Source organism: Eubalaena glacialis, chromosome 3 (genome assembly GCF_028564815.1).
Source record: "Eubalaena glacialis isolate mEubGla1 chromosome 3, mEubGla1.1.hap2.+ XY, whole genome shotgun sequence".
NCBI lineage: Eukaryota > Metazoa > Chordata > Mammalia > Artiodactyla > Balaenidae > Eubalaena > Eubalaena glacialis.
Window position 1 is genome coordinate 88,435,989 of NC_083718.1, and position 8,575 is coordinate 88,444,563.

An 8,575-nucleotide genomic window follows, 5' to 3' on the forward strand; every position below is an offset into this window, starting at 1 on the left:
ATGTTGAGTGCTTAATTTGCCTTATGCTGTGTTAACAACTTGGAGTTCAGATATCAGTAATATTTCCATGAGGAAATTAAAGCAGTGAGAGGAAGAATACAAGTGCATAGTGTCAACAAAATGTGGTGGCCCTCCTCAGTTGGGGTGTTGAGGCAGCCTAGAGGATGGGAGGGGAGGCCAAGGACATCTCTTCCTAATGACAGAGTGAACCATTGAGAGGAATCCCTGAGGACAGTCGTGTCTTCATCAGAGTCACCACAGGTGAGTGTCCTAGGACAAGGATAGTGTAGGGAAGGCTCCTCTCTAAGGAAGAGGTTTGCTACATCCTGGGAGAAAGCAGAGCATCCTTGACAGGACAGTTGGGCAGGAATGTAGTTGAGATGAGTGGAGATTTGCAACCATGTTTATTCAGTCAGTGAACAAATGTTGCCGAGAGCCTCCTCAGTGCTTGACTCAGCTCCAGGAGTCATGCACACAGAGATGAATAAAATATTATCCCAAATTTCATGGAGTTCTCTATCTAGTAACAACAAAGTCATGAGAAGTGTAGTGGTGGTGGGTTCATCAGACAAAGTGGTCAGTGCTTCCTAGGCATGACCTCTTGGATGGTCCTGGTCTTCTTTCTGTTTTTTTCCCAAAAGCTGCATGGTCTCTTCTGGTCCAAGAACCCTGGTTCTCAGTTAGCTTTGAGCCTCTCAGGATCCAACTAACACCTGGGCTCCATGTTGCCTCAAAGCAGTCAACACTGCCAAGGTCTCCAGAGAAAACTGCTAATATCAGTAGCTACTGACTATGTCATGGCCAGCTGGAGAGATAACGAGGCAAGTTTGATATGTCCTATAGTACCATCCTTGTCATAATGATTCGTGGTTAATGGTTTTCTCTCTGAGAATTTAGATACTTTCCAGACTTCAAGATTCTCTCAATATCAAAAATAATTTAAATATCGACTATATTCCTAGAATTGAAGAACGTCTTGTTTTAACCCCAATTTTTAGATCAAATAACTAAAGTAAAAAAGGAGTAAAGCAAATTCCAAGTTTGCAGTGAGACTATAGGATGGTCTGGGACTAAAATCCTGGTTTTCGATATTCAAGTGCTTGAAAAACCCAGTGACTTTTGTTCTCTTGAAAAGAATAACCTAACACTTCCTAATTCCCTCCTCTACTTATTCTATCAAGTTCTATAAAATATAACATTTCTGCTCATTTAGATAACTTGGATTCTAAATTAGTTGAGCTCCATGAAAGCATTTACTGAGCCCTTGTGGGTAAATCATTGCTAATTCCACTGGGGGATACAGAAGGCAGGTGTATAAATCTTTACTGAAAAGAGTTTAAAGTGACGGTTCTCAGCTCAGCCTGGGTATCTGTAAGTGAGAACATCAGTAGCAGATACCAATAGGCTCATCCTGGTCAAAGGGAAGATATGAGCAGGAGCAATGACAGTGCCTGGCTTTCTACCTCCTGAAGAGTCAAGTCAAAAGCATCTAGAGAGACTCCTGCAAAAAAGTGTCCCGGGTGCAAACTGTCATCTTTGACTGTCAAGAATTCTTAGTATGGGCTCCCACCTTGTGTTTCATTTCATAGATTCTATTTAGATTTTAGCAAATTCAAGAGAAAAGGCAGAGGGATAGACTTGAAAGAATGAATAATGTGTGGTTGGGCAATGACTCTAAAAAATTAAGATTCCACTTAGTAAGTGAGGTTTTAGGGAATACAATGCATGAGTGGGGTTTAGTGTCATGTAGTGAGAGAACATTTACTGTATTTAGCACATCTAATGACTTGCGAAGGCGACAGGTTCCTCCAGTGACCCAAATGATGGCCCTACCCACCAAGTAAGAGAGAGAGAAACTCACTTCCTTTGGTCTTACAGAAACAGGAGGCCCTTTAATGCACTTAAATAAGTCAGGAATTTCTGGATATGGATGGCTAACATCTGGTCCACAGGATCCCAGACACATTATCTTGGTGCCTTCTTCTTTACAAGGCAAGTTCCAAGGGAAGGACCACAGTTACCCCCTCGTGGTCTCCTGGGGAAGACACACAAGGATCCCTTTGTTCATGCTAGGGTAGGTCTGAGAAAGCCCTCCCATCTGTCACATTCAGACCAAATGAAAATTCATAGTCAGAAGTTAGTGGGGTCCCAGGTGCATCGACTCCACCGCGAACTTCACATCCACCACCACATACTCTTTGTCTTGGATGAGATTTCCACCATCATAGTCAGGCTTTGGAGGGGGGGAAAAGGCACAACTGAAAAACAAGAAAGAAAACAACCTAATCTAAAAAGACTAGTACCTGTGCAGTTTGATGGACATCACGGGAACACTTCTAGGGTTCTAATTTGGCTTTGTCTTGATTTGCTGTTCTAGATTGTGCCTTTTGGTAGTGTCTTAATTTTACTAAACATTGTTGACATTAGAAAAGGTGCTTTTTTTGTTGTTGTTTTGTTTTTCATTCCAATAATAGTTGGCACCTAAGTTAACAGTATTGTGACCAGCAGAATAATGGCCCCCCAGAATGTCCCTGACGCAATTCACGGAACTTGTGAGTATATTACATCACATAACAAAGGAAACTTTGCAGATGTGATTAGGATAAAGACCTTGAGATGAGGAAATTATCCTGGACTGTTCAGGTAGGCCCCATGTAATTACATGGGGCCTTAAAGGAAGGAGGTAGAAAAGAAAGTCAGAATGATGTGTCATGAGAAGAACTCTAAAAACTGCTGTTGCTAGTTTTGAAGATGGAGGAAGGGGCCACAAGCCAAGGAATGTGGGTCACCTCTAAAAATTTTTTAGAAAAGGCAAGGAAACAGATTATTCCCTAGAGCCTCCAGAAGGTAAGGCAGCCTTGTTGATCACTTGATTTTAGTCCAGTGAGATTTTTGTTGGATTCTTAAACTATAGCACTGAAATATAATAAATGTATATTCTTTTAAGCCACTAAACTTATGGTCACTTGTTACAGCAGCAATAGAAAACCAATTCAAGTGTCTCGTTCATTCACTTTAGCAGTAATAAACCCTGTATAAATTCTTCAGATTGTTTGTCTCTCTTAGGTTGACAGGTCAAGATATATTTGTACATGTTTGAAGCATTATATTAGGTAACTGCCATTTTCTTTCCTTTCCATTTTTTTCTAGGGGACTCTCACCCTATTTCCTGCACAGGACCCAGTATGGTTCTTATTTGAATTATGGCAAATTTGAAGACATTGATGGTCACACAGGTTGATTTCTTTTGTTTTTAAGAATGGGCTCTTTCTCTGACACCTATAGAAGGAAAGAATATAACTTATGAAAAGTTAAATAGTGGAGAATCCTCCATTTAAAAGATATATTTTTAGCAACATTATTTTTTTATTAGGGTGAAGTATTACTTTTCAAAGAGTGAAATGCAACAATGGCTTTTAAGACTTTCCTCCCAAAATAATTTGTGACTGGATCCTGACCAGATCTGAGATTTATATGATTTATATGTTGTTGCTTTCATAATATTGTGTCCATAAGATGAAGTTCTTAGAAGCAATATTTGAGTTCTCTATTGATTACTGATTATACCATCAATGCCTTCCAGCCCTGGCAGCACAGAGATTTAGGAAGAATTGCTGGGATGCTTGAATAACCGCAGGGCAAGAGGTCCTCAAATTTGACTACTTTGTCTTTAAGTAACACTTCATAGATTGGCTGACTGTTCATCCATTCTGTTGATTCTGCCAGTGAGTTCCTCTGTACTGACAGCTAAAAGCACTCGTGGAAAATACTTAAACAACTGAGTCTAAAATCAGAAGTCAAGGTCACCCCATCTACTATGAAAGTGGGGCATGTCTCTACCTCAGGCCTGAGTCTGTTGATGGATTTTTTGTTATTGTTGTTGGTGGTGGTTGTGATGATCGTAGTTGAGTTTTCTGTTCATGTTGTTGTTTTAATTTATTACTGCCTCTAGGATATAATTGTGGAGTTATAGCTTTATTTTAATTCTGGAAGGCAAAAGAACATAACTGAAAGCTTTTTCCCGAGGAATGTTTTAAGATCTTTATGTCAACGTTTATGGTGAGACTTATACACTTTTCAATTAAAGTTTCTTAATTAAAAGAAAACAAATTTATTTATAGTTTTGTTTCAATGTTACAGAATTATATGTTTTAAACTATGGTATGCAGCCCACCTGCATCAGAACCACTTGGGGGTGCTTATATGAAACATGCGGATCTAGGGCCCCACACCAATTAAGTCTCTTGGGATTGGAGCCCAGGATGTAGTTTCTACAATTTCCACAGCTGATTCTAAGGCATCTTAAATTTAAAAGCCACTTCTTTTATATCTGTACACTGGTGGTTCTTACAAAATGACAAAGAGGGAAAAACATTCTTTTAAACTTAGACTTCAAGCATTAGACCATGAGCTTCTTTTTTTATTCTATTTTTAAATTCTTTGTTCTATTTCCACCCTTTTAAAAAAAATCTTAAGCTACTAGCTGTCATATGATCAGTGCTCCAAATCCTTTATAGTTATAGGAAGAATATTGGTCTGAAGTCAGACACCATGATAGTAAATGACTTCAAAGAAAGTCAACCAGTGAATTGTTATAATATCATTCTCATTAGAAGCATATTGCCTGTTGCTAATCAAATTACCTTATGATTGTCAAGTTGTTACCTTGACAAAGCTGTTCCTAGTATTTTCCCACAAATTGTACTAAGCTGACTAGCTTGTAATTATTTACTCCAGCTAATATTCTGTCTTTAAATAATGTTATATAAAATTTTCCAGACCTTGGGTATTTAGTATGCTACAAGAGACTTTGTTATTTGGGGTTAGGGATGCAAAGACCATGTATTGATATTATTCACTATCCTTGACTCCCTAGAGTCCAAGTGAGTACTTGACTCATAATAGGTACATGATTAGCACTTGTTTTCCCTTGTCACTTTCTTTCTTTCATCATGTGGACGTGGAACTCAGAGACTGACTACATTTATGTTAGGTTGCCCCTTGGATCTCAAAATGTCACCTATATTTTCCCACTGAGCCCATTTCCAATGCTGTAACTCTTCTCATGGTTCCCCTGTAGTAGAAGGCAAGAGATATATATTGATATTAATAGCTGCAGGATGTTAGATATCCTGACAGGCTCTTTATGTATGTTATATCATTTTTTTCCTCCCAGCAGTGCTTTTTTTTTGAAAAAAAAGTATAGTTGATTTACAATATTGTGTTAGTTTCAGGTTTACAACAAAGTGATTCAGTTATATATAGATGTATTTTTTTTCAGATTGTTTTCCATTATAGGTTATTACACTATATTTAATATAGTTACCTGTGCTATAGTGTAAATCCTTCTTGCTTATCTATTTTATGTATAGTAGTTTGTATCTGTTAATCTTATACTCCTTATTTATCCCTCCCCTCTTCCCTTTTCTTTTATGTAACCATAAGTTTCTTTTCTATGTCTGAGTCAGTTTCTGTTTTGTAAATAGATTCATTTGTATAATTTGTTAGATTCCACATATAAGTGATATCATATAATATGTCTTTGTCTGACCTATTTCACTAAGTATAATATTCTCTAGGTCCATCCATATTGCTGCAAATGGCAATATTTCATTATTTTTATTGCTGAATAATATTCCACTGTATATATATACTACATCTTCTTAAGCTAATCGTCTGTTGATGGGCACTTGGGTTGTTTCCATGTCTTGGTTATTGTAAATAGTGTTGCAATGAACATTGGAATACATGTGTCTTTTCAGAGTATGTTTTTCTCCATATGTATGCCCAGGAATGGGATTGCTGGATCATATGGTAGCTCTATTTTTATTTTTTTAGGAACCTCCAGACTGTTTTCCATAGTGGCTGCATCATTTTACATTCCCTCTAACAGTTTAGGAGGGTTCCCTTTCTCCACACCCACTCCAGTATTTATTATTTGTAGACTTTTTGATGATAGTCATTCTTATTGGTGTGAGGTGGTACCTCACTGTAGTTTTGATTTGCATTTCTCTAATAATTAACAATGTTGAGCATCTTTTCATGTGCTTATTGGCCATCTGTATTTCTTTTTTAGACAAATGTCCATTTAGGTCTTCTGTCCATTTTTTTGATTGGGTCCTTCAATATCGAGTTGTATGAGCTGTTTGTATATTTTGGATATTAACTCCTTGTCAGTCACGTTGTTTGCAAATATTTTCTCCCATTCTGTAGGTTGTCTTTCATTTTGTTGATGGTTTCCTTTGCTGTGCAAAAGCTTTTAAGTTTAACTAGGTCTCATTGGTTTATTTTTGCTTTTATTTCTTTTGCCTTGGGAGACTGATCTAAGAAAATATTGCTATGATACATGTCTGAGAATGTTTTGTCTATGGTTTCTTCTAGGAGTTTTATGATGTCATGGCTTATATTTAGGTCTTTAATCCATTTTGAGTTTGTTTTTGTATACAGTGTGAGGGAGCATTCTAACTTCATGGATTTACATGAGGCTGTCCAGCTTTCCCAAACCACTTGTTGAAGAGACTGTCTTTTCTCCATTGTATATTCTTGCCTCCTTTGTTGATGATTAATTGACTGTAGGTGTGTGGGTTTATTTCTTGTTTCTCTACTCTGTTCCATTGATCTATATGTTTGTTTTGTGCTAATACCATGCCTTTTTGATTACCGTAGCTTTGTAGTATTGTCTGAAGTCTGGGAGGGTTATGCCTCCACTTCTGTTCTTTTTCTTCAGGATTGTTTTGGCAGTTCTGGGTCTTTTGTGGTTCCATATAAATTTTAGGATTATTTGTTCTAGTTCTGTTTAAAATGTCATGGGTATTTTGATAGGGATTGCATTAAATCTGTAGAATTGCTTTGGGTAGCATGGTGATTTTGATAATATTGATTCTTCTAATCCAAGATCATGGGATAGTTTTCCTTTTCTTTGAATCATATTCCGTTTCCTTAATCAGTGTTTACAGTTTTCAGTGTATATGTCTTTCACCACCTTGGTTAAGTTTATTCCTAGGTTTTTTTTCTTTTTTGGACAGGATTTTAAATGAGATTTTTTTTTTTTTTTTACTTTCTCTTTCAGATATTTCATTGTTAGTATAAAGAAATGCAACAAATTTCTGTATATTAATCTTCTATCCTGTCACCTTGCTGAATTCATTTATTAGTTCTTATAGTTTGTGGAGTCTTTTGGGATCTCTATATAGACATCTACAAATACTGACAGTTTTATCTCTTCCTCTCCAATTTGGATATATTTTATTTCTTTTTCTTGTCTGATTGCTGTTGCTAGGACTTCCAATACTATGTTGAATAGAAGTGGTGAGAGTGGGCATCTTTGTCTTGTTCCTGAATTTAGTAGGAAGGCTTTCAGCTTTTCCCCATTTGGTATTATGTTGGCCATGATTTTGACATAACTGGTTTTTTATTATGTTGAGGTATGTTCCCTCTATGCCCACTTTGGTGAGTTTTTTTCATGAATGGATGCTGAATTTTGTCAAATGATTTTTCTGAATCTATTGAGATGATTATGAGTTTTTGTCTTTTGTTTATGTGGTGTATCACATTGATTTGCATATGCTGAACCATCCTTGCAACCCTGGAATGAATCCATATTGATTGTGGTGTATGATCCTTTTCATGTGTTGTTGGATTCAGTTTGCTAATATTTTGTTGAGGATTTTTGCATCTATATTCATCTTTTTTTTTTTTTTTTTTTGCCATGCTGCATGACTTGTGGGATATTAGTTCCCCAACCAGGGATTGAACTCATGCCCTCGGCAATGAAAGCATGGAGTTCTAACCACTGGACCACCAGGGGATTCTGAGTAATTTTATTTTTTCTAGTGTCTTTATCTGGTTTTGGTATCAGGGTGATAGTGCCTTCATAGAATGAATTTGGGAGTGTTCCCTCATCTTCAATCTTTTGCAATAATTTCAGAAGTATAGTTATAAGTTTTTCTTTGTATGTTTGGAAGAACTCCCAGTAAAGCTGTTCAGTCCTGGACTTCTGTTTGCAGGGAATTTTTTAAATTACAGATTCCATTTCACTTCTAGTGATTTGTCTCTTCAAATTATGTTTGTTCTTGACTCAGTTTTGGCAGGCCGTGCACTTCTAGAATCTTGTCCATTTCTTCTAGGTTGTCCAATTTTTTAGCATACAACTGTTCATAGTATTCTCTTATGATTTTTTGTTTTTATGTGTTATCAGTTATTATTTCTCCTCTTTCATTTCTTATTTTTTATTTGAGTCCTTTCTCTTTTCTTCTTGGTGAGCCTGGCTAGAGATTTGTCGATTTTGTTTATCTTTTCAAAGAACCAGCTCTTGGTTTTATTCATTTTGTTTTTAATCTCTATTTCCTCTCTGACCTTTATTATTTCCTTCCTTCTGCTGACATTGGGTTTTATTTGTTCTTGTTGTTCTAATTCTTTTAGGAGTTTAGGTTAGGTTGTTTGAGATTTTTTTATGTTTCTTGAGTGAAGCCTGTATCATTATGAATTTCCCTCTTAGAACTGCTTTTGCTGCATCCCATTGATTTTTGAAAGGTTTTGTTTCCATTTTCATTTGTTTCAAGATATTTTTTGATTT